Here is a 26,094-nt window from a genome sequence, read left to right on the forward strand (position 1 = left end):
AGGGGCTGAGGTGAGAAACCCTTGAGTATGCTGTGTTCTAGTTTCTGCCTAAATGTCTTGTCTTCTCTGGAAGGTGGCTTTGTTTCTACGTACAGCCAGGACTCACAATGACAGGTCCTGCTGCAGCACATGGTTGGTTTGGAGCATGGGCTGTGGGAAGTCCACAGAGATCTGCATTCCATGATGACAGATTGCACCACTTGGCAATCTATTGCCATTAAAAAGGAGGAAGAATGATTTGATTGGGCAAAGAAGTAGGATTATCTTCGTAATTCTGAACAAAGCTAGGTCTGAGGAAAAATAGCTTTTGCCTGTAGACAATGTACTGAGGCATAAGTGAAAGCTGTGTTGGGAATAGCCAAGGGCACCAAGCAGGGCCTGTGCCCAGCGAAGCATGCTGCTTGCTGCAGGTGTTGGTAATATGGCTCTTGATTTTTTGGGTGGGGAAAGTGGGGGAAGCAAGAGAGGTCAGGGGAACTGGTGCAGAGTGAATGGGATGCTAGGCAATTTGTGGGAGGAAGGCTATGGGAAACTGGAGACAAGATCTGGGCTCAGGCATCTGAACTTTGTTCCTTCTTCACTTTTGTCTTCTGTCTGCCCTCTGTTTAAAAATACAGAGGGCAGACAGCCCTCAAACAAAGTCCAAAATACAAACTCTTCAGTCTTCAGAAATACTCTCCTATATTAAGGTTAGGAGGGGAAGCGAATATTATGGAAGGTCTCCTTAAATGTGCCATTGAAGTCTCAAGTTGTTGAGTTGTCTATCTGAAGCTCTGAATTAGCAAAACCCTTGGAGCTTGGTTTCTGCCAACCAAACCACTAGTGAATGTAATTCACTAACATCAGTGCTGTTGAAAGATACTTGCAAGCACTCTGCATGTACAACCTGTAAATTCCATCATGTTACAGATATTGGCTATGTATAGCCTATTTTTTTTCCCTTAAGGGAATGGATCCCACTCACTGTAGGGAAACCAACATTTACTGTTCAATTAGAAAGCCTTGTTTTCTTGGAGACAGCATTGATCTCATGGACTGCTAAGTTATCTGTCACTGTCTAAGCACAATCTGTTGCTTGCATGGAGAAAGCTGTAAAGCAGAGCCCAAATGAGACTCTGGAGGGGAAGAAGAAAAAAACCACCAGGATGTTATTTCTGTGTGGAAAAGGGCTTCAGAGTGATCGTGGTTGGCATATGGGATGTGACTGATTGAACTTTGAGGAAGAAGGCATGCTTAGCCTAGCTCGGGAGTGGAAAGAATAGATCCAAAGGGCATATGGTTGTTCTGCCTTAATGTGGAAGATTGGACTAGATTTGATTATGAACTAATGATGGGCAGTTGTGAATTGGTGGGCAATATATTACTGCTTTGAGCTACTTCTGGTGATATTTTGGACAGAAAAGCTGGAGAGATCATTAATATCCCCTTGCCCCCTCTCCCTTGCTCTCTGTGTAGCAACTGACCAAAAAGATTAGGTGACTGCTTCTTACTGAAAAGCAGATTGAAGATCTGTGTGCCAGATGCACACAAATTAAGGCCTGTTGTTCTGGTATCTGCCACTCTTCTTCTGGCTGTCAGGAGAATGGCCAGGATCCATACACAGCCCCATGCTGCAGCTTGTCTGGAAGTATCTTTCCTTTCCGCCCTTTCATTTTTCACTTTGGTATTTAGATTCCACATGTGGCCTTGCTGTTGAATGTTTGAAAGTGTTTAGCCTAACACAAAGTGACGTGTTCCAGAAAATATAGGTAGCTTTCAAGATACCAGAAAGTACGTGCTTCCTGGCAGTTGCCTGGCTGCTGCTTCATGGAGGTGAGATAGGAAGGGTAAATAAATGAGTGTTTGAAGTCTCTCCCTTCCCAGCCTCCCCACATGTTCCCTCATCTGCTTGTCTGAAAGCCCCAGGCAGCCTGCAGGAGAGTTTCCTGGGCTGATAAAACAATATCCTGAAGATGAAAGTGATGGCATATACTCCACGGGAGTCTCTGAAGGTCTGTCTTGGACAGCAACATCTAGTTACACTACTGCTGCCTATGTCCTGTAATCTGGGCCCCTCTTAATTTATTTTTGTTTCATAAAATTGACTGCTGTCGTCCTGGAGGGCTGATGAGTTGAACAAGTTGGATGCGAGATGATGGTTTAAACAGGAGATTCAATTATACAAGGAGCAGCAGAATGCAAAACATGAAGGGCTGGTGCACAGGTGTGGTAATAAGACTGCTGTTGCAAAAAGCAAATATAGCTACAGTTGAAGAAGGATGCAGATATAGAAGAGCAGACGCTTTTCCATACACATGAAGAAGCAACTAAATATGAATTGATGGTGCTGAGGAGGAAGATGGCAAGACTGGGAGGCAGAGATGTGAGGGCTGGAATGGAAATGGTTTCATTTTGCTCCTAGGGACAAAGGACAGCATCATAAGGCAGGGCAAAAATGAAGCTGAGGGAATTCGAAGGAAGTGCTGGTGGTAGCTAACTGTTGAATCCCAGAATGGCTTGGGTTGGAAAGGACCTACAAGATCATCTAACGCCAACCCCCTGTCATAAGCAGGGATGCCACCCACTAGATCAGGTTGGCCAAGGCCCCGTCCAGCCTGGACTTGAATACATTCAGGGATGGGGCATCCACAGCTGCTCTGGGCAGCCTCACCACCCTCTGAGTAAAGAACTTATTTCTAAAGTCTAATCTAAATCTATCCTCTTCTAGTTTAAGACTGTTTCCCCTTGTCCTATTATTATCTACCTGAGTAAAGAGTCTTTCTCCACCCCTTTTATAAGACCCCTTTAAACATTGAAAGGCTGTGAACTGGTGGTGCAAGCAAAGCAAAGGAACTGTGTGTGGAGGAGCTGACCACAAGGATGTGTATGAGCTAGAAGAGTGTTGTCATTCCTGTTACTTTCAGCCATTATTTTGTCCATAGCTGTGGTGTAGGTATTAACTTGGTCTTTTCCTCTGTAATAAAATCTGCTGGGAAGACTCTGCTGGGAAGACCAAATGCTTGAAAAACTTTTTTTCTTTTTCTTTTTTTTTTTTTTTTTTTAATTACAGTGCAGGCCAAGAAAATTAACTAAGTCAAAGGTTTCTGTTTTTAAAATGTGTGAAGAAAATAAGGATAAAAACGAATTTTAAGTGACTCTTTCCTGTGCCACTGTATCCTTCTAGGGAAGCTTTTTGCTTTCAGGTGGTTTCATTCCAGTCTACTGCTGGATGAATTTCAGCTGGTGCTGGTCAACGCTGCCCAGGCCCTGGGAAGCTTTTCTCCCTCATCAGAGGCCCAACCATGTGTCTGCTCTGTTTCATAGAAGCCTGCCCTGAGCTTTGCTAGGTCTTTAGGGTAACTTTGGGGCCCTGGGAGAGACATCCCTCGCAAATCTCTCTCCAAGCACTATCTGCAGTGAGGGCAGGCCAGGGGGCTGCTCAGGGCTTGATCCAGGTGCCTGGACAGCCTCTGAGGAGGACAGAACCGTGGTGGCCCTGCTGTCCCCAGGGCAAGGGCAGGCTGTGCGCTTGTCCCTGCCCCAGCTATTGTGTAGGGCTGGGCGGATGTCTGTGGGTGTGGTGGGGGCGGCCCCGCGGGGTTCTCAGCCTGGGACCAGGGGTGCTCGCCTCATAGGGGGCTGCTACGAGGGCACTGGGCTCGGGGGAGCACCCAGGCCGGTGGCAGGGCAGGAGGGACGCGCCGCCATTAGCCCTGACAGGGCACTTCCGGCCATGCTGGTTCGCAGCGCGGCCGGTTAGCTCAGTTGGTTAGAGCGTGGTGCTAATAACGCCAAGGTCGCGGGTTCGATCCCCGTACGGGCCAGTTCCATTTTGGCCGCTCAATGCTGTGCTCTACCCTGTGCACCCCACTGGGTTTCTTCTCGCCTCTCCTCTGCCCCTTGGGGAGACACGGCTGTGCTGGGTCAGCCAGAACGGAGTGGCCGCCGGCTGGAGCCCCTCCGATAGGGAGAAGCTGAGGGGGCAGCCCCAGAGCCCCCAGCCAGAGGGAGGGGCAAATCCACGTGTATAAACTAGTTCCTAAAAGTTTAGAGAACATCTGTTTTCTCTGAGGGTGGTAACAGGAACAAGCTGCCCAGACATCAGGGAGCTGCCACAGTTGGAAATCCTCCAAATGTGACTGTCCTCATGGTCCTGGGTGGCCTGCTTTGCTGAGGCAATGCTGGCACCTTCCTTCTGCCATGGCTCTGAAGAGGATGGGGGCTGGAGAAGAAGTGCGTGAGCGGTGGGCTACAGAGGAGAGGGGGTGACAATAAAAGGCAATAGTGACAGTGTGGTAGGGGCTCGTGGCTTGAGGAGCTTGGCCTGGCCCGGCCCGGCCCATCTGGGGTTTTAGGGATGGGCCTGCGTAAGGAACTGCAGGAGGTGATGAAAGCAAAAGCAGGGCACCAGAGTGTAGAGAACAAGGGGAAAGGGTCTTTCAAGGAGAGGGAAATAATCTAAAATGCAAGAGGAAGAGAAACATGTAGGCAGGAAGGACAGCCAGCAAAACTTGTAAACTTTTTCATGGAACATTAAATATCTTCTGCATCAGAGCACTTCCTTATGTAGTACTTTTAATTGGCATTGAACCTGAAGTATTGCAGTGTTACAGATGGTCCTCACCCTCCCTTTATAATTGTAGGTAACTGAAATTTCCTACCAAATATTCAGTTCATTATATTAATGTAAGTCTTTGATACTTCTCTATTGTCAGAAACTAGAACTAGTGATGCCCAGTTGAGGCTATTTTTTCCTATGCTCCTTTTTTTTTGGAGCAAGAGGACAAGTTAGTCTGAGATCTCTGTCCACAGCCTGTTTTTTTTCTGAACTCTTGTTGAAAGCAGTCCCTCTGCAGTACTGAAACCTAGACATCCATACAGAATGGAAGTGCCAAATCTCGCTAGACATTTAGCATTCTGTTTAGTCTTAATTTTAATTTATTTTCTGCTTATTGCTTAAGGAAAAAATCCAGGCCAAACAGTTTCTGAGAGTGTTTGCAACAATAGCTCAGGTCCCTGCTGGCTCAATTGGCATGTGAGGGTGTTTTCTCTTCTCTTACAACTTCAAGACAGATACTACTTTTTTTTCCTTTGTAAGAACTGGAATGTGATTCTTCCAGAGGAAGGAAACTTTGATGTAAATGTTCTTTATAGAAACTCAGGGGTTTGCTACTGGAGCTGTAGAAACTGGAGTGTCTGATACTGGAGCTGTATACTGCAAGACCACAGTTTCTTTAGGAAAATGTTGGGGGTTATTAGCATTCTTTTGATTTCCATAATAAATTTGCTGATATACTTCAGTATCCCAGTCTGCTGCTGCTTATTGTCTTTTCCGACAGCAAGGTTTGATTCAAAAAAAAAAAAAAAAAAAAAAGTGGTGGTAATAAAAGAAAAGCAGGTGACACGCATTTGGAAGTCAGTGTTTTGACATTGCATCTTCACTACAGTGCCACCAAGGTACAACAAGGGTACATGAGAAGTATCATTCCAATGTCATAATGTAATTTTAAAATCATACAGATGAATATTCATGCCATCTAGCATCCAAACTGCTGTCATGACTCCATCAGATGTCAAGGGAGAGTAATGTGGTGCTGGTTCGACCTTCTGTCTTGCTACTTCCCTCAATGATTCTCTGCAATTCCCTTGGGTGCAGTTACGGTGGTCAGGACTTGACTGATTCTAATGACATCCATTTTAAATGAAATGATAGCAGAAACATCATGGTGTTTCATTTTAGAATGAAAATCTGGGAATAATATTGCTTTGTTTTATGTTTCCCACATTAGAAATCAGAATTTTATTGCAGTTATGTTGTGTAGTGAAGTCCTTGCTATAAAGCAAGGTGATGCAATGGCTCCTTGGTCAATATTTCAGTTTGGTTTGAACCACTTATATTCAGAATATTTTTTTTTTGGCAGTCAGGATTTCATGGGCATTTTTTTTTCTGAAATTTCATTTCAGCAGATGGTTGTCAGATTGTGAGGGTCAGCCATTGTCCCTAGGGGAGTAATTCCAGAGCCCATTCTTCAACCTCAAAACTAGTTGGAGAATAAAAGAACAGATTAAACAAACAAACCAATATAGTGGAATAATGCTCTCATGAGGACAGAAGAGGAATTTTCTATTTTGAAATGTAGTGGCAGATGCTGGGGCATATTCTGGGGTTACTGCTCAGTATTTCGATTAACCTGCAATCAGTTTGCAGAACGTCAAGGCTGGAGAACATATCAGTTGCTGTGTGTTTAAAAAAAAAAAAAAAGGTGAGAGCACACCTCTGTGCACAGAGAACAACGTGGGACAAGATTGACTTTTCTTATTGCTGGTGACAACTCTGAACGTTGACAGATGAGGAGGAAATTTCTAATTAATCTAGCTAAACCTCTACCTTTTGTTAGAGTTTCAGATAGCTGTTGCATTTTAAGTTACATAAACCAAATAAGCCAACTTGTTTCATACTCTTCCCTGAAGTGACTGTTTTCTTTGCTGTATGAAACACTGCTGCAAGGGCTCTTGTATTCAAAAAGTTAAAGCTAGCCAGAAAGTGGGTTCATGCTGCACTAAATTCAGTAGATATGTACTAATTGCTCAGCGGTGTTTTGAAGCACTTAATTTTCTGGCCACATCAGAGATTAACATTTACATATATGGAACGCATTATTTAAAAATCTAAGCATCTTTCCATCAAATTGCTTTATTCTTTATTAATTCTATCTTCCATTAGGGGTATTAATTATGGAGAAAATCTGAGTGGCAAGGATTCATCTGGTATCAACAATATTATAAATATGCAATACAGAAACAACATTACTGAAATCAAAGGCAGTATGTGGTAGAAGGCTTTTTCTTTATATTAATTTGTGTGCAATTAAGTCTAAGTAATTTTGTTATTGTTGGTGAAGTTTAACCTTTTGCTTAAACTGAGTGTAGTGTTTATCTGCTATGGACAAATGTAAGGTAGAAAAATGGTGTCTCCATCAAAAACTGCAAGCTTGTCATCCCCAAACAAAGGTTTCCATGAATATTGGCTTGAGTGGATGCAGATGGGAAATGAGGACATGTCATAGAACAGATCCAGGAAGGAGCAGGAAGCAAGAATGTGGGCTGAATGAGCCCTGGCAGCCCAACACTGCAGAGTCGAGGAGCTTGGAGCTGTAAGCAAAAGCCCAACAGCCACTCTCCTATTCATATCCTCTAGCATTTCAGAAGTGCTTTTTTCAGCAAAAGGTACTTCATGGGAGGGGATGCTGGCATTTGTTTTCTTTTTGCAACTGAAATAAGGATGCCTCTCACTTTGTTTTGCAGTTTGTGTCAAAGGAGTGACAATACCCTCAAACCTGAGGAAATACCTGCTTCAAACTTGTACGTTCTTAGAACAAGTATTTACTCAGGTATGAGCAAATCTGAGTAATGTCCTAAAAAAAACTTTTGGCAGGCAGGTACTAGTTCAAAACAGTGGGAGAAATTGCTAGACACTTTGCAAAGTTGTTTAATCTTCTTATACGGCATCTCAAGAGCAAAGAGTTGATTCATGTTAAAGTCTGCCTCTTCATGCTTGGGTTTTAACTTAAATAGACAAACAGTCCTTTTCTTTGTAGTGGAAGAATTCACAAGCCATATTCATAGAGTAGCATGGCTATGTAGAGGTTATTGAATTCTCATTTAAACATGCACCATGTACAGCCAAGTGGAAGATTGGGGGGAAATGGCTGTGGGTGTGCATTTGCTCATTTTACAAAGAATACAACTTTGGTTACTAGGCATGTAGGAGTAGCTATAACTATACACAGATTCCATGTGTATTGTGTATATCATTGTGGTGAGATATTCAAAACAGTTCAGTTTAATCTATCCTGTCTTTATCTATCTGTCCTTATTTCACAGGGAAAATAAGCTAGCGGTAACATAACCTTTGACAAACTGTCTTTTTGAGCTTTGAGGGAATATTGACTAAGTCTGACTGAATTATCTTATTTCTGGAGAAGAATGCAGCCTTAAAGACATGTTAAGTAATCTTTCTCCTAAACTAGAATGTAAAGAATAGTGGAGGACATTGGGGGTAGTCTACATTTTGATGTCCTCTGACTTTAGTGTGGGGGAAAAAAATGTTGACTTGCTCCAGAGAGGAACACCAAATGACAAGTCTTCAGTATGTGGTAGGACCAAGACTGATCGTGCCTCCTCATGTTCTTGTGTAGATGGTGTAGCTCTTGAATTTGTTGTCTGAGGCTTACCTGAATCATAGCTAGCTAATAACCATCACTTCCTTTTGGAAGCAAGCTTTCTGCTTTTCTGCCAAATGGTTAAAATGCTACATGGGGATATGGGCAGGTTCACACACCATCTGATGTTACTTCCTAATGCTTTCAGTGGGAGAAATTCTGTCTTGTTCTAGGCCAACATATAAACCAGGAAGGGCAAGACAAAGTTGAAAATAAAATCCTTTGGTCTTGAGATTAGTTCACTGGTGCTTCTCAGCAGCTCCTATTTTTCTTATCTAGTCTGTTAGAGCAACCTTGAAAGTGCAGAGCAGGCAGGTAAAGCAGAACAGCACATCTACCATATGATGCTCTTTAACTTGCCAAAACCATTGTAGCAGGCTTCATGAAAAGCAGCTCTGGCACTGAGCTGAGGGTTGCAACTCATGCATTCAAGATACGGGACAACTGTCAAGGTTGGCTTGTTTCAAGAAATGAGCATCTAACATCACACCCTTAAAACACTGCTCACCACAATGGCCTTCAGCTATAGGTTTTGTTACATGAACTGTGCTGCTGAGAAGTGGTTCTGTCTGCCAAGCACAGCTTCTCGCAGGGCTTTCACAAAGCATCTGAAACTAAACATAAAACTCCTAAGTCTCTGGCTTTCCTCATGCAGAGAGGGTTAAAATAGCAAGTCAGTCAGAGTTCAGAGGAAGATAGGTATCCTGTGTTGTGTCTTTGCAGTTGTGCTTGAAAGACACTTTCTTTTTGGTTAAAATGAGTTTTTCTTCTTCTGATGTGATGGTGTTGTGGACAATGTGCCTGAAGGTCAGGGAATGGGAAAGCCTCGGTGGAAGAGCTTCAGAAGATCAAGTTCAAGGAGCAATTTATTTGGTGTGTAGAAGAACAGAATTTTAATATGCCCAGTAAACCTTCACTAATTCATGTGCTATCATTACTTTCAGTAAAAACATTTTTTGATAAAAGTGGATCTGTTTGCTCAATCTGAGAAGTCTTCCTGCATTCCACTTAAGCATGAGTTATCTGTTTTTACCCTAATAAACAGAAGCTGGAAACCTGAATGGAAAACAAACAAACCATAATTCCTTATTTTGCTACAAAGCATTTAATTTCAGCAAAACCAAGGCAGCATAGACTCAGTGTCTAGGAATTAAAGGTCAAATATTCTTGTGACCGATGCTACTGTTGACTCCATGCCTAGGCTTTCAATTCATGTCTGTTTTCTTCCATCTGTACAAAATGAAAATCCTTATCTCATTTAGAAAGTGCTCTTGAAATTCACAGAGAAAAGCCAGAAAATATTTATCTTTATATAAAGATAATTTTTAAATAAGGTGGTTTCCTTGTGGTATCATAGCTGCCAAACAGCAACCTGCTGGCTCATCTTCACACTTTCTAGTGTCGGACATACACCATTAAGAAAACTAGTTGGTTGGATATTGAATTAAAAAAAAAAAAAAAAAGTAATAATTGGAGATCAGAATCTTTTTCAAGTATGAATTTACTTATGCTAGACAGAGCATGCTGAGACTTACCTATGGTGACAGAACTTTTTAAAGTGATAATTTCTGCCTAATATGGGTTTTAATGAGGAAATTGTTTTTTTACTTTCATGTGTATATACTTTGGCTCTTCTTCAGCTTTTTTCTTGTAAGGATAGATTTGCAATAACCCTACCTGCAATGTAAAGGGCAGGTTTTCCTTTAAGTGACAGTTTCTGAGCAACTGATGCAGCAAGGAGAATACAACTTATGGTATGTTTTGGCGAAGGCACAGACTAGGGTGTGTCTTCAAGAATGTTTCTGAGAAGACTTCCTTTTTTAAGGAATGAAGCTGAGGTACTGGAACTGTCTCTTTCTGGGCAACAAGGATGAAGTGGTTCCACTGTCTGCATACATCTTATTTGTTTTGCCTTTAGATAGCTGTTTTAGATTATTTTCGTGGAACAAATTGCTGAAGTTAAGCTAACTGGTTTGAGGTTTATTTTTTTCAATCAGTTAAGATCAGCTCTGCGTAGATGAGTAACTAGAAAACCACCGTGGGTAGTTCTCTTCATCTCTTGTATCAGTTTCTGTTTCTAGCTCCTATTATGCATTTTCTATTCCTTCCTGCCACCCTGCTGGTATCACCTGGTTCTAAAAAAAAGCTAAGCTATGTTAGTGCTTAAATCACCAATGCAAATGATTCTCTAGTTACTTGTTGTCATATCTGGCAATCTTGCTAATGCTAGGTGTAGGAAGAGTCTTCCTTGCTATCTGGTGGAGGGTGTGGGTCTGCAAGGGAAAAAAGAGCTGCACTTCAGTTTTGTCTGAAGCTCCATGAGACCGGCAAATCTACAGGGATTCCCTCTGGGGAATGAGAACGTGCCTTTTTTTTTTTTTTTTTAATGAGAAATTTCCAGTTGGTTCTCTTCTCCAACAGCAAGTAACATTTGAATACAAGTCTCTTGTGTTATATTTGCAAAATTGAAAGGCATCTAAAGATTACAAGATTTCTGGGCTGCATCTAGGTGTTGATGGAAGAAGCCCTCCTGTACAACAAGGTGTTTTTCATGATCCCTAATATGACTTTAATTCTTCCTCAAAATATTGACTTTGAGTCTAATCATTTTAGAATAGGTTTTAACTGCACTTGAGTTTTAGCTGCGCATTCTACAATTGCTTAACCTCATTCTATTTCTCAGGGATTTTTTGTATCATCTTAATGATTTTCTTCTGCTTTATGGTTTTGGAGTACTTCATCTCCTGTACCTAGGCAGAAAAAGAACATTAGTGATTGAAACACAGCAATCTTCAACCCCAAAATTGTACTTGTTGCCTACGTTTACAGCTGATGTAATAGGCATATTGTGCCTCTTCCAGCACATGTACTGTCACTGTAATATACTTAAGGACATTGTCTTAAGTTGCTAGATGCTACCTGAATTGCAGTGTTGTTAGGTGTACGTTTGAGAGATGAGATCATTCTCTTATCAGTATTGATCCCTCCAGTCCATTAGAAACTCTCAATAGACTTCAGTTTTAATTTGTAAACCCTTCCTTGACATTGAGATCTAGGTCAGTAGTGTCAAACTACTTCTGTTTGGTGACCTAAGTAGGTACAAGTGGCCATGGGCTACAATACTTCTGAAAAAGTGTCCTATGCTGAAAAGATGCATCTCACTCATACAGGAAAGGAATTATTCTCTTTTTTTTTTTTTTTAAATTTTTATTTACTCTATGTAAATAGATGTGACGTGAAAACTCTCTTGAGTTCTAGCTATTCAATTTTAATCACTAGGAGGCTTAATTCTCTAACAATACTTTTTTTTTTTTTTTTTTTTTTTTTTTTTTTTTTTTTTTGTTCCCTTTTCTGGGCTCCTATTGTATGTAACAACCCCCCTTCAATGTCTAAGGACAAAATTACTTACTTCCAGCATTCCAGTCAGAGGAGGGACTAGACGGTGCTGCTTTATGCACACCCCTTGCATTGAGAAACCTTTACCACTCAGAACGTTTGATTTGGAGAAGCCTCTGATTCCCATTGGATTCTGGGCTATTCAAGTGAACAGCAGTGGTTCAGTCATCATGTTTTTCTTAAGTTTTGGGTCTGGAGTACACTGCTGTACACTGTGCTAGCTTTGTTTCTCTCTGAAGCACGGTGATCTTCAGCCCAGGATTGTCCTCTTTGCTTACAGTTGCTATTCAGTATGTATTCCAACGCATTTATTATTTTGATGATACTAATCTTTGATTCATTGACACTTCAGAAAGGCAGTTATCTATGCATGCATTTTTGTTATAATCTGTACTGTGTTCCTCTTACTCTTTTCCTCCTGAATCTAAATCAGCCTGGGCTACAAGGACATTACATCTCTTGGAATTCTTACCAGAGCAGTTTATCCTCCTTATCACCTGGCCCTCCTGACTTGCTCCTTAAAACCCAGGCTTCCCTTAAGTGCTCACATGTGGCCCTTTACTGTTGGAGGTATGTTAGTTTTCAAAGATGAATATTTGAATTCCAAATAAAACTTGATTTCTTTCTATTAAACGCTTAAATTTTGATGTTGGTTCTGTCCAGATATTCAGGCTTTGAGTCTGATGCTTCTGTGTAGACAAACTGTTTTTTTTTTTTTTTTTTTTTTTTTTTTTTTTTTTTTCCCCTATCTTTTCTTCCTTGTTAAATGTATCGCAACACTTCTGTTTCACTGAAGTGTATCCTGTACCTAGGGCAGGTTCAAACCTGAGGGACTCTGAAGTGGAAAGTCATGTATTATTAGTCTCCCAAGGCAGTTGCTAGCCATGGTATGCTTTGTCTGTGGCTGGTTTGCAGTTCTTTCCATCTAACATCAGTCCTGAAAGCTTTTATGTTAGAAGTAGTAGGAGAGAATTATTTTCTATTTATAACTCCTCAAGAGGGGAAAAATGCATTTATATCTGAGAGGTTTTTGGAAATTCCTCATGCACTTGTAGGTGTAGTTCAAATGATAATGATGCCTATGTATTTTAGCACTGAATTAGAGAAAAGAATGAACTCTTTATTTTCAAGACTGGAGTTTTCTCCCAAAGTGAGAAAATAACTATTACAGAAGAGTGAATATAAAACATTAATCTTTTTTACATTTGTAATTTTTCAAGGAGCAGAATATTAATGGGACATCCAAAGATCCATGTTTGGGAGGGGTGAGAATGGGCAAAGAAAATTCTGAGAAATTCCATTTTTCTGCACCGTTTGTCAGTGCAACTCCTCATTGTAATTCTGTATACAACGTTCACACCTAAAAGCTTGTGTTCTGAGGCTATACAGTTTTCATCAAATGCCTGGGCAAAGCACTGTAACCCTCTGCATACTTGCACTTGATAGGCTGGCTGTGGTCCAAATGCTGGCAGAAGCACTTGCACAAACACAATGTTAGCTTTCTTTTCTTTATTTTCAGCCAGACACAATTCAACAGCATTCCAGATTATGTGCCTTCTGTTAAGTAAGGGGAAAAGAGTGATAAATCTTCTCAGAGGAGAAAATTTGACTCAGTGGCATCAGTTTAGCATAGTCTTCTCTGGTTAGCTCTAACCCCACCTAGTTCTGCTTACCTTTCTGATTTGGATGGCCAAAGATGAGTTAGTTTACCCAGTTTACTCACAGCTGTAAGGCCTTAAAAAATGAATCCAAAATGCCTCTAGTGGTCTGAGAGGGTAGAAGGGACAGGAGGAAAAAATGGTGATGACAGTAGAAGTGAAGAACAAGTGGAGAAAGTCATTATAGCTGAGATGAAGGATGATGTGCTGCTGTAGGTACCATCTCTTCAAGCTGCATCACATTACACTGAAGGATGCTTCTTGTTTACACTGGCTGGTAGCGTGAGATTTTTTGTCCTCTGTAAGGACAGGCAAGTCATCTGAAGATGAGTTGTGTGAGGCTGACATGAAGTTATGGAGACTTCTGGCTATCCATGTAGACAACGGGTACTTACATGTAGGAAGATCTTAACTTCTTCTAGAAGCAGCTTTAGCAAGACTACAACCCAGGAATCTGATTTAGCTGTAGGAAAGAAGTAGACAGACTTCTGAAGTTTTGAATTCAAATCCCATCTTTGAAAGCATAGAAATATTGTTTGCTCTTCAGTATTACTCATTGGAGCTTTTTTATACCTCCTACTCTTCTCCTGTCCTTTGTCCAGAAGGAGTAAGGTGCTGAAGAACACTGGTGTTGTGGGAACTCCTGACTTGTCTCTGGAAATGATTAACAGTAGAAACTACTCATGGTGATCCTGTATTTCAAGGGATACATGATGGTTTCACTACAGCAAAACAAAGCTGAGATGTACTTCAGTCTGTTTATTTTTCTCATTCTTCTGTGAATGGGTTGTCTCTAGTGCAAAAAGGGCTAGTGGCACTCTAATCAAAACTTCTGGTTCAAAAAATACCGCATAAACAAAACCTTAATTGATTTTGCTGTAGCCAAGGTTGTTGCACTTCTGGCTGAGCTAAGAACTTAGACCATGGATGCCAATGAGAATGAAATATTGTGCACCAATTGTCTGTGGGTGAGGGGGGGCTACTCAAAGCCAGGACCCCTCCATGGACAGTGTCCTTCCTGCTGTCATGGGCACAGATCTTGTCTGTTCTCCTCTAGTGCCCCTTGCCCCCTGTACCAATGCTGAGAGCAGATAACCCAAATGCCTCCACCTTGCATGTGTTTTTTTGCTTTGGTGAAGAGGAAGCAGCAGAGACTGCTGCATTCTGTGGTCAAATTCTGGCCCTTTATCTGCTCATTGATTTTTTGTTTGTGTTTTTAGAGACTTAAAGAATAGATTTGTGATATTCTTTGTTTTGTAAGTAGATTATTATTTTTTTTTTACCTTATGTAGATCATGGTACACTTGTTATTAAAAAAAAAAAAGTCCTTCAATTTACACAAATGTGTTGACTATCTTGCATGTGAGTGTCTATACATTTGTCAACTTCAAAAAATAAAACACTTGAACTACTCTGCTTTAGGTCTAGCAATATCAGGTACACTGGCTTGTGAGAACTTGTTTTCCTTAAAATATAGTAATTACATATACTGAAGGGTGGCAATTTAAGACCTTGTGTCACAATGTCATCCTTATTTTTCTCAGATAAGTTGTTCTGTGAATTCTGGGAATAGCACAATATGCACCACTCTGGCTTTGCATGAGCTACTCCTGTGTTTGTAAAGGCAAAGCAAATATAAGTGTAGCTACCCTATGAAGGCAGGTTAATAGTGTTTGTGAAGGAAGTAGGGATGAAAAAATGAAGCTATTGAAAGAATCAACATGATGGATGGTCTTGGGTAAGCTTTCTGCAGTTCTGTGGTTTCATAGTGAATTTGGTCATCCATATGCTAACTTCAGGCTGTAGGAACAAAGAACTGGAAAAGACTGGGATAATTAAGTCCATTCTTCCAATGCAGGGAAATAATCATATAAATGTATTAAAACCATATTTTCTCTGGCTTCACGCTATCTAGCAAAACTGATTTATGCTCTCTTGAGTAGCCAAGCTGCATTTGTTACCTGCCAGTTGCCCAAATTTGTTTAGATTGAGTTCATAGCAAGTGATAGAGGAGTTGTTTTTTTTTTATCATAACTAAAGAATAAAAGCCTAATCCAATATGAAAACAACAAGGAAAACAGCTGAGGTGTGTTAAAATGTAGGCAGTAAATACTGAGATGAGCACTTCAGACTTTTGTTCCTCTGACTAAGGAGGCTTATTTTCTAAAGACAATTGAGTAAAGAGTAGATACTTCTTGGTCATGTGATGCAATTCATGCTTAAGTGGTATGTACATGTGGATTTTGGTGTCTGATTGTGTGTAGTCATGTTTGAAGACTGCACCCTGTTTGTTCCTAAGCTTATTTGTATTAAGAGCTAAGACTAGGAAGTTAAATTATTTTTTTAGTTCTCCGTTAGGTGGAAAAGGTTAAAATACCTGGGTGAAAACAGAGTTTTCTATTTACAATAGTAACCTGTTTTATCTGTATAATCACTGTATAATGAAATAAAAAGATGAGAAGTGGTGGGAATAGATCATAAAAACAGAAATAATCTTTATCATCTTGGACTTGTCACTCTTGCAATTATTACGTATTTGTGTTGTCCAATATATTGTAAATAGCTGGTATGCTTCCAAAAGGAATTAATGAATTAGATGTTTTGAGAGGGAGTCTCTCTAAAAAATATCTACTTGCATAAATTTGCATGACCCAAAAGCTATTGGAGTCTTTCTATTCCTCACTTTTTCCACTCATATCAATAGATTTTCTTGACCAAAGCTTTAGTACAACTCTATGGCATTTCTTCTTGTAATTAGGTTATGCTTTTCCCTTTTACTGGGTAGTCAGTGTTAACAGGCAAGGCATGTCCTCTGTCATACTCTGTCCTTTATACTGCCTTTCTTCATTCCTGACTCTTTGTACTGCTAAGAGGAGTGATAATAATCAAAATGGATGAGATGTTGCTTTGAGATTGATAATTCAGCTCCCTGTGTTATTTGAGTATGAATCTCTTTGATAACATTGTTTTTTCTGTTAGTAACAAATCTTCATCAATGCTGGATGCTGTCGTAGAGAGCCAGGGTTGTATGTGCTGATGTCACTGTGCTTTAACCCGTTTGTAACTACTCCAGACCCATGAACCAAGCAGTCTGTGCTCTCACACTAGTGATCCTACCAGATCAGACAGACCACGTAGTCTAGTATTCCCTTTCTGATAATGGCCAATAATGTTTTGTTTGAGGCATGGGAACTGGTCTAGCACTTGGCAATATTTTTCCAGAACGCTCTCCTGGACAGAACAATTTGTGACAGAGGCACCCCAAAACAGTGGTTTGTATTTAACAACTCTTAGTAGACTTTCCTTTCCATTACTCCATCCAGTCTATTTCTGATCTATGAAAATTTATCTGCAGTATTCTAGAGCAAGATGCTCTGTAGCTTAATTTCTTGTTACCTCAGGAAATGCCTCCTTAGGCTTGGTAGTTGTACCTCCGAGTTTCTCTTGATGCTGTATTCCCCACTTCCTTACTTCTTTACTTGGAAGCTGTTAATCATTTATCTTTCTGTGGTATACATAGTTGTATGTATTTCTATTGTACATTCCCTTAGTTGCCTCTTTCCCAATTCTGCCCTCACTTTAAACCTTTCTGGCTGAACTCTGAGATCACTGGTCTTAGTGATACACATCTGACAGTTCTCCAAAGGGGTGAAAAATAAGCGGACTCCTGTTAAATACTGCAAGGTTGTTTCAGGGGTTTGTGTAGTGTCACTGTGCATGTTCCAGCAGCAGACCATGCAGCTGATGCTCCTCAGGCACCATACTGGTATTTGCAGGACTGACTGGAATTTATATTTGCTTTGGACCTTTTTTTTTTTTTTTTTTTTTTTTTTTTTTTTTTTTATTATTAGACCAATTTAGCACCCAGGGTCTTTAGCAGGGTGAAGAGAGGGCTTCAGACTAGTAAGAATTAGACCATTGATATCTGGCTACCAGAGGCTCTAAACTTCCATCTTTGTTTCTCTGTCCTGCTTTTGTGAAACACATTTCATGGAGTTGCTTTCTCATGGCTTGGTAGATACGTTTTTCTGACCTGCATGGAATCAAGATGCTTTTGTTTTGCCTATGCACTAGCTGCTGTAACTTCCAAACAGATGAACTGAGTGTTAAACCTTAGGTATAGAAATAAGACATTAAGAACTAAGTCACACTTTTCCTAGAGAGAAAAAAAAAAAAAAGACTATTTCCCTTTGAACAAATCAACTGATCATTGAGCAGATATGCTTGTCTGAGTCTGTGGCAAGTTAAGGTTATGCACGTTTTTAATTGAGTTGTTTTGATGCAGAAAGCATTAAAAGAATGAAACTTTCTGTGGTTTGCTCTTATTAGTATCTTGTTAAGACAATGAAAGGTGATGGTCTTTGTTTAACCACTCTCCTACTCTTCATGTTTGCCAGAGAACAGGGTAGATGAAGAGAACCTGCCCTTAGAAGGGGAAGATGGTAACCAGCTGCTTTCCTTCACCAGAAGGTATGAGTTACCCTTCAGTGATCTCTGTTTGTATTGTGTGGAACTGATTTCAGCTTTGCCCTTGAAACACGGATGAAGCACTGAATGCTCCAAATTTGTGTTGTCACTTCTAAGGAGTTCACTGATCATGAATTAAAGTTGCTTTTGCACAGGAAACGTAAGGGAATATCACTGCTGTATTTCTCTGTAGCCCATGTTAAAATGGGCCAGTAGATCCTTTGGAGTCACAAACTCGAAAGCTGTGGAGCAGCAGACCTTGCTGTTCTGATGATCACCTGTGCAGGATTTCTATCAAGACAGAATGCTATTTAATAAAACCTAAGAATGACTACTGAAGCATTGGTGGCTGTAGTAAAACTTGCTGGTAGCTTTCACAGGTAGAATTTCCTTCGGATGGTGGTAAAATATCTGCTGGTATAGATTCCTGAGAGAAACTGCTGGGTTTAGATTTTTTTTTTTTTTTTTTTTTTTTTTAATTGTAATAGTTTAACCACCATCTCAAGAAGGAGGGAATGGTTTTGAGGGGATATAGATCTTATATGCCCAATTCTATATAGGTTAAGGACAGAGCTTTTTGGAGGAGAAGCATGGAGCTTTCTGGAAACCAAGAGTATTGCCGAAACTACATTTTTAAAACAAAAATAAACGGAGACACAGAGTCAAAAAAAGTCTCTTAACTTACAAAACCTTGTAGAAAACTAAGTTATTAAGGTGTTATATTCTGTTATAGTTTTGATGGAAATCCTATTTTGAGGAAAAAATGAAGCAATAAGGTTTTTCTAGGATTTAAATCTGTACAAGGTGAATTAACATGTCTCTTAATATCCCTAGGAAACTAGGATATAGATGAATCTTCTTTTCTAGCTGTTCACTCATGAAGAAGCATCCTTCTTGCTTGTGCCATATGTATGCACAATTGGCACCTTGTCAAGTCTTAAGATAAAAACGTGGGAAACATCTGCGTCTGCCCATCCAGTAAAAACACTCATTTTAGAAATGGAAAGCAGACCCAAAATAAAATGAAAACAGGAAACTAATTTATGATGATGTTCTTCACGTTATCTTCTCCCTCCCTCTCTATTTGGTTAATCTGTGTTGCAAAAACATTTTTTTTTCCTGTTGAATGGTTTGCATTATGCATGTGAGCTATCCCTGCGACTGACCACAGAACTACATCCTTTCTAACTGGCAGTACCTTGATAATACTGCATGCAGTGGGTGGATTCCTTTCCTTGAGTGCAAGAGGAGAATCAAACAATCAGGTAGTGGTAATTTCACACAGAATTTGCATTGCGGCTGTTTATACTGTAAAAAAAAACAAAAAACAAAAACAAACAACAACAACAAAAAAAAACAACACAGGAGATGGATGCTGGGGGAGACCTAATAGTGTCATTCTGCAGGATTTATTTCAGGGTGCATTGGATCTCATAGGATTAAATTCTCAAGGCATGTGGGAGAAATGAGTCCTTGGTGTGATTGCTTCTCTGTAGTGAAGTGAACACCTGGCCAGGGCTTTGGCTGTTTTGTGGGTAGACTTTCTGTAGGATTCAACCCAGCATAGTGGGATTTATGTGAAAGTGAAGCTTCCCTTGTAAAGGCTTCGGTGTGCTGAACCTGAGATCAGCAGGGATATAGAGTTACTTTCACTGGTGATGGACTCTAGGTATGCTGAGTGGGGTGCAGACCCAGAATGAAGCATGGAGCAGGGCATTGGTGACTTGAAACCAATGTAGTTGTTCAGCAGTATTGTGGTTCTAGTGTTTTTTGTTTGTTTTTAAATCAGCGTAAATCTTGTGCTTGCAAAACTCAAGTCTTGTGTAGCCTTTCACCTCTCAGGAGACTTAATTTTCAGTCAATTCAGATTTAATCTTCTGTGGGTTGGTTTAATTGCAGGGTTGACTGAGGTAACATTGACTGAAAGTCTCTCTTTTGAAATTTTTTCCAAGTGTTAGATAATGGAAGGACCATCTCTAGCTGTATCTATCAACCAAACAAGCAAGGCTTTTGCTTTCTTGTTGATAAATTCTGATATAAATATGTGATCTGTATACATACATTTACTTAATTGACCTCATTATGGAAGTAATCCAGACAACTTATTGTTAAACTGGTAGCTGGAGGTGGTAGATATCTCTAAAGTGCCTGAAAATAATCTTTTAATGATTCCAGAAAAGTAAGAAAGCTGTTCTAGCTGTAATGAAATCAGCTGTGGATAACAACATGCCTACTTAAGGTGACAGGTACATCCAAGGTATATGCACTGAGGGGTAGCCTTGGTTGCAAAAAAAAAAAAAAAAAAAAAAGTGTTTCTTGCATTCAGGCTGTGCACATGGAAGAAGCAAGAAGCAACTTATGCCCTGACAGCAGCTGAAGAGGTAGCTCCTCCAGAGTTTGAGACACTTGAAGTTTCTGAAGTAGGAAACTGCCAGTTCTTTGCTCATGCTGTTTGAAAGATGGGTAGATTTTTCTGAGTATGTTTACAGGTAATAAACCAATTTGCAGCTGTTAATTTGATTTCGGTGACTGAATTGTGTTCTAATACGTGTAGAGCTCTGAATATTAGCCAACTGCTTGGGCTAAAGAGCCACAGACATCACAGATTTCTTGGATTATCTTGATGCTGATAAGTGGAAATCCAGGTTTTAGGTCAATTGGTAGAGGGAATTTACCAACTATTTTTGGTGGGAGTGCTAAACCTACAGCAGGATGTGCCTCCCCAGGCATGTGGCAGGCAGTGTGCTGGGGTCCTGTGCCTGTGCTCCATCAGAGGCTTGGTGGGTGTCAGGACCTCAGTTAGCAGCACAGCTTTTGCTGTGGTTGGCCTTCCTTCTCTCTCCAGCAGCAAGCGTGACCCAGAATACAGCTGCAGACAGCTGATAAGTGAGCAGGAGGCGTCCTGCAGCATCAGACTTGGTGAGTTCAATAAGTACTTTTTCACAGGCAAACAAAGCAAGCTCCTGTTTAAACTTTTGCCAGGCATAACCTTGCTAGTGCTAAACAGCCTATAATGCTATCTGACTTGTTAAGCAACTTCATTAAGCTGCTGTAGCTTCATTACCATTAATCTTTGAGGTGTTCCTTGGACAGACCTTTATGATACCTTTGACATTTTTTTTAGAGTTGAGAAAATCAAGCTTGGAGAGATAGTGAAGCAAATTTAGACATTTCTCACTTTAATGAAATAAGCTGCAGTGAGAGAGTAATGTATAGCAGGTCAGAGATACTGAAGTGAGAAATAGCAAAGGTTTCTCTGAAGGATCAGGTAGTAAAGTCTCAGTAATTTAGGAAGAGAGGTGGTGAATAGCTTAAAAGTATGAGGAGAGCCTCCCCAAACCTTGGGTCAGAAAAAGGAAGTGTGACTTTTGGCTCCTGAGACCCCAATTCTCAGTTGCTCTCTTTGAACAAGAATACAAGTTAACAAGAAAGAAGGATAGCTGCAATCTGCCTTTGTATTCTGGAACAACTGACAGCTCTTAGATATAATATTAGAGCAGCTTCAGAGCATTTTGAAATTGCACCGAGCTTTGCAATCTGTGCCAGTTGTAGATGGGCTATAGTGTAGGGTCCTTGTAGCTTGTATGCTCTGTTTGGCCTGCTTCCACTCCATCTTGTTCTCAGGAAGGCTGCTCTAGCTCCTTGAAAAGCCTTTTTTTTTTTTTTTTTTGTTATTTTTTTTTCCCTAAACCTCCACCAAGAAGAAAACGGACTCAAGAAGCTCAGGAGCAGTCTATCCTAGTGAGCAGCAAACTGATCACAGGCAGCAGCAGGTCTGCATAGCCGAGCAGAGACTTCCTGACAAAACTCAAGCAGAAAAAGGTGGAAGCAGGGTCAGATGCCGCATAGAGAAACTGTTCAAGCAGAAAAAGGTGGAAGCAGGGTCAGATGCCCCATAGAGAAACTGTCCAAGTTTGCAGGGAGAGGGCTAGATAAGAAAGCTGTAGTCTAGAGTTGAGTCTGGGGAGGGATTTGAAGGGTTACACAAAGGGCTTCTACCAGTATATCTTGGCAGTAAGAGGAAGCCAAGTAAGAATGTGGACCTGTTGTTTAGATGGGAAGGGGCTCTGGTGGCAAGGAACATGGAAAAAGCCAAAGATGCTTTATGTCATCTTCAGCTTTGTCTTCACTGGTAAGTTACCTTCAGGAATTCCAGGCCTTTGAGAACAGAAAAAAAGTCTGTAGCAGGAAAAGCTTAACCTTGGTGGGAGAAGATTGTCTGAAGTTCAATGAAGGGAAGCACAGAACCCTGCACACAGGGAACTTCATGTGCAAGTATGGGCTAGAGCTGACCAGCTGGAAAGCAGCCTTGCAGAAAGGAACTTATGGGCCTTGGTGGTCAACATGCAGCAATGTGTCCTCATGGCCAAGAAGGCTAACAAAATCCTTGGTTGCTTTTAGAAAAAAAGTCCAGAGCTGTGCCTAGACAGAGTTGTTTTTTTTTTTTTTTTTTTTTTTTTTTTTTTTTTTCTGCTCAGCTGTATAATACTGCTCTTAAAATTGCTGCAGTTTGATTTGTGTTTATGAGGTCTACCAGGCTGTAAATAAGATTAATATGGAGATACACTTACAGCTATGGAGTTGCCTAACTCAGATTGAACTTCCTTTAATGGGTTTAGTGATCCATAATTGCATTCTTTAGTAATTGTATTAAAGTATATTCTTTGCATTGATCATTTTAGTTGTGCTTCAATTGTTTTTGAATTGATCATAAAGAAATTGACTGTTTTGCCTGGTTATCTTTAGAGCTGAACATAAAATGATCAAACTTGGTTTGTAAAAATGTCAGAATAATTTTTAATTTTCTGACAATGTTTGTAAAACCGAACACTTGTACACCTGAACTTCAAAGCAGGCAATTCCAGCTAGCTGAGAAAGAGTATATTGGTCTCTGGTGGGTGGGGAAAAGTGAAAATATCTCAGGAAAGAAAGAGGTGATCTCTTTAAATTTCAAGACTGCATTTTACAGGAGGTAAAGTATTGATCTCAGGTTAAGTGAATTTAGGGTTATAACCTTGTTTTACTTAATGTGGCCTGTGGAAACTCCATGGGTTTTAGGTTCATCAGTTTTGTAAGTGGTAAGAATTAAACTGCTTTTGCTTAAATTAAAAAAGTAAATTAAGCTTTATTTACTTATTTCTTATCCTAGCTCCTTCAAACCTCTTTGACCTAATAAAGCAACAGAGCAATGTCAGGAAATATTGAAGGAAAGAAAAATTCTGATCACTTTTAATTCTTCCTTCTCTCCCAATTCTTCCTTCTCTCACGAGTGTTTAAACTTAAAAGCAAAAGAGCAAAAAATTCTACGTGTCTGCCTACCTTCCTCCCCTACAACATTTTTTGAAACCGTTAGTTAGCTGCAGAGAACGTGGCCCTGTCGAAGTGCTGAGCTTGCCAGGAGGGAAAGTGAGTTGCTGTTTGGTGACTATCACCAGGTTACTCTTTCCCTCTCTCCATCCTTTTTCTACTTCTTCTGAGCTGATAAAATGAAATTTATTGCTGTAATTGGAAAAGGAAGGTTAAACATGATGGTGGTTTAGATGTATGAAATACATGCAGTGTATTACGTGTACTTTCACTACCAAAAGCATCAAGACTACAGGAATTAAAAAAAAATGAGACTCTTGCAGAATTAGAAGACTTTTTAGTTTGAAACTAGTGTGACCTGTAATGTAGGACAAGCCTAATGATTTCACAAACTCACTTCTGCTTCACAGTCGTAATTTCTGCTTGGGTTGGAAAGACATGGGCATGTCAGCCAGAGAAAAGACACCAGATCTGAGGGCAGGGGCAGGCCTCTCAAATGCCTTAATGTGTGATGTATGTGGTGGTATGTGATGAGGCAGGAGCTGCTGACTTGGGGACAGAGCTGGTTAGTGGACATGCTTTGAGGATGGGGCTCTGCTAGGTGAAAACATACCCCGAGGTGCTACCTCTCTTCTTAAAACCCTTTGCAGTAACTTCTGGTCAGCAAGTCAGCCCTGCAATTATGGTGGCAAATGGAAACACAAACTACTGCAAGAAGTCTGGTCAGAGAGGACAGGGACAGTATTGTGTTCTGCCTTACTCTTGGTATATAACATTCAGCTGATGTTGCTACTCTGATGGAATTGTGAAAGTTGTGGAGGAGAAGGCCCAAGGCCAAGAGATTTGAATTACCCATACCTGTTGTTCTCCAAAGAATTTGCTTTATTTTTCATCTCTAAAGCTTTTCCTGTGTCAACTCCATTCAGAACAGTATGGTTATTGTTTCAGAGTATACAAACAAGATGCTGCAAGCAGATTTTTGTTCTGTATTTTTGTTCTGAGTGGTAATGTATGGCTGTCTTCTAGCTTGTTGCTCAGGTTTGTAGCATCTGAGTTCGTTTCTCTTTAAGGGATGAAATGAAACAGTTAGATATGTGTTTGGGTGCTTATTCCTGCTCCCTTGAGGATGCAGCAGAAAGGCAGGCTTAACAGATTTCACTTGTTATTTGGAACACTTTTCCCTGTCACTTCTAATACTGTGCTTCACACATAGCTAAGGGCCTAATGTTGCTGACGCAACTCTACTTGTTTAATTTTATCCAACTGACTGTGCCACTTAGTGTGCTTAGTCATCTGCTAAAATCCTTTTGTTAAGACTGAGAACCAAGCACAACAATGAGTATTTGATCCCACCTACTTAAGGCATCTCTTGCTTTTATGTTTAGCTTGCTGCTACAAAAATAATTCAGTATTTATTCAGCAGTTGAGGATCAGATCTCCTCGTGATTAGACGATCTGTAGAGGATGCTCCTTGGAAGGGGAAATGCTCTGTTGTCTAGTATCAGTGTCAGGAGAGACGCTGTATACTCCTGTGGGGTGTTGTTCTAAGAGGTCAGGCTTATTTACTTTTGTTGAAAGGAACTGTGGTCAAACTCCTTGAATTTCAGTGTCTCTTGATGTCACAGAAGGCTTGCTGACTTTTGGTCATCTGTTAAATGCTGTAGTGCTTAAACATGGGGTGTTCTGCAGCCTGTGTCAGGTTTTTGCATGATTTAAACAAATGTGACAGATAATAGAATGAGCTGCAATGAGTGCAATGGTGTATCACTATAAAATCAATGAGGAATGAATTGCGATCAGACTTCTAGGACTGACCAGGAAGGAGAATTTCCATTAAGGAAAATCTGATCCCACTTTCTGGGATATGAGGTACCTTTTGCCTGGGGGTTTTACCCAGTTGATTTGAATGCTGGGTATTCTGATCAGCTCACCTGAGGGGTATGTTCCTGTGTAAATGAAACCAGCTGAGAAAATCTTCAGTATATGTTTTCAGAAAATGTCTCACCATATGTTTTCAGAAAATTCTCCTGGAATGAAGGTTCTTAAAAACAAGAATACTGAAAGGCTATCATCTGTTTCTGTAGTTGTCAAGATCTAGAGGGAGATTACACGAGAGACAATAAATGGTAGAGATGAGGGGAGGGATACAATATAATTAAATGACCTTTCTTTTCTCCTCAAACGGTCATAGAACTACACACTGTAAAGATGCACTCTGAAGAATCACCAGTTTCTTGATGCAGTATGACTTTGATTTCCATTAAGCTAAACATTTACCGCAAGGGTGGGTAAATCCCAGACTGAACTTCAGGTTGAAATCTAGCTTTTGTATCACTAGGAGTCTCAGCGAAATTGATCAGTTTAAGAATGATTCTAGTAGGAAAAATAAAACAATCTTCAGCTTTGTTCTCTAGTATGGTCAGGCCTTGAAGAAGGGACTTGATATTTAAAAGAAGGTGACTTTTGTTAGTGTTCTGCCTCTGCCATCCTATGAAACTCTGAAGTGTTGTTTGGCAAGAAGCTCGTGAAAAATGTCACAGTTTTTTTGTAACTTGTCAAAATGTTATAATTGTTGGATAATATTTTTAAGTGTTCTGTGTGATGTTTATAACCTCCATCCTTTCACTGCTTCCATGTGGGATGATGCTTTCCAGTAACAGAGCGTCCTGGTCTCCCATGGAATCACTGAAAATAAGAGCATCATAACTTTACTTTTCATGTGAGTTTTTGTATACGAGCAGGGTATTGGTATCTGAAGGTGGGCTGATCTTGTCTCAGAAGAATCATGCACAGCCTAGTGTGCAGAGGAATGAGCAGTAAGCATTATTTTCCATAATAAGTTAAATAAGTGTAGAACCAAGCCTCACTCTTCTTCTAGCAACAGCAGCAATTGAAGCTACTGCAAATCTTTTTGGTCCTGCGCAAGAAAGATGGGATTGAATTTCAGGTCTTTCAAGGTTTAACTCTGACATCAGACTGAAGTTATGAAATTATGATGGCCAGCATTAAATATTCCCTGTTAGCATTTGGTTAGTATCTTGGATGCTTTATGGAAGCTCACTGAT

The 26,094-nt window shown here is 40.3% G+C and overlaps 1 long non-coding RNA gene and 1 other non-coding gene across 2 annotated transcripts in view; both read left to right on the top strand.

Annotated features, from left to right (window-relative positions):
• LOC139998770 (uncharacterized) overlaps positions 1 to 26,094 on the top strand; it is a 60,190-nt gene that overhangs the window by 25,099 nt on the left and 8,997 nt on the right. The window contains exon 2 of the long non-coding RNA XR_011803666.1: positions 17,653 to 17,725. This is a non-coding gene — a long non-coding RNA (uncharacterized lncRNA). The remainder of the gene's footprint in view (positions 1 to 17,652; positions 17,726 to 26,094) is intronic.
• TRNAI-AAU (transfer RNA isoleucine (anticodon AAU)) lies at positions 3,730 to 3,803 on the top strand. The gene has a single exon. It is a non-coding gene; the product is annotated as a tRNA-Ile (tRNA).

This window comes from Anas platyrhynchos, chromosome 1, assembly GCF_047663525.1.
Source record: "Anas platyrhynchos isolate ZD024472 breed Pekin duck chromosome 1, IASCAAS_PekinDuck_T2T, whole genome shotgun sequence".
NCBI classification, from domain to species: domain Eukaryota; kingdom Metazoa; phylum Chordata; class Aves; order Anseriformes; family Anatidae; genus Anas; species Anas platyrhynchos.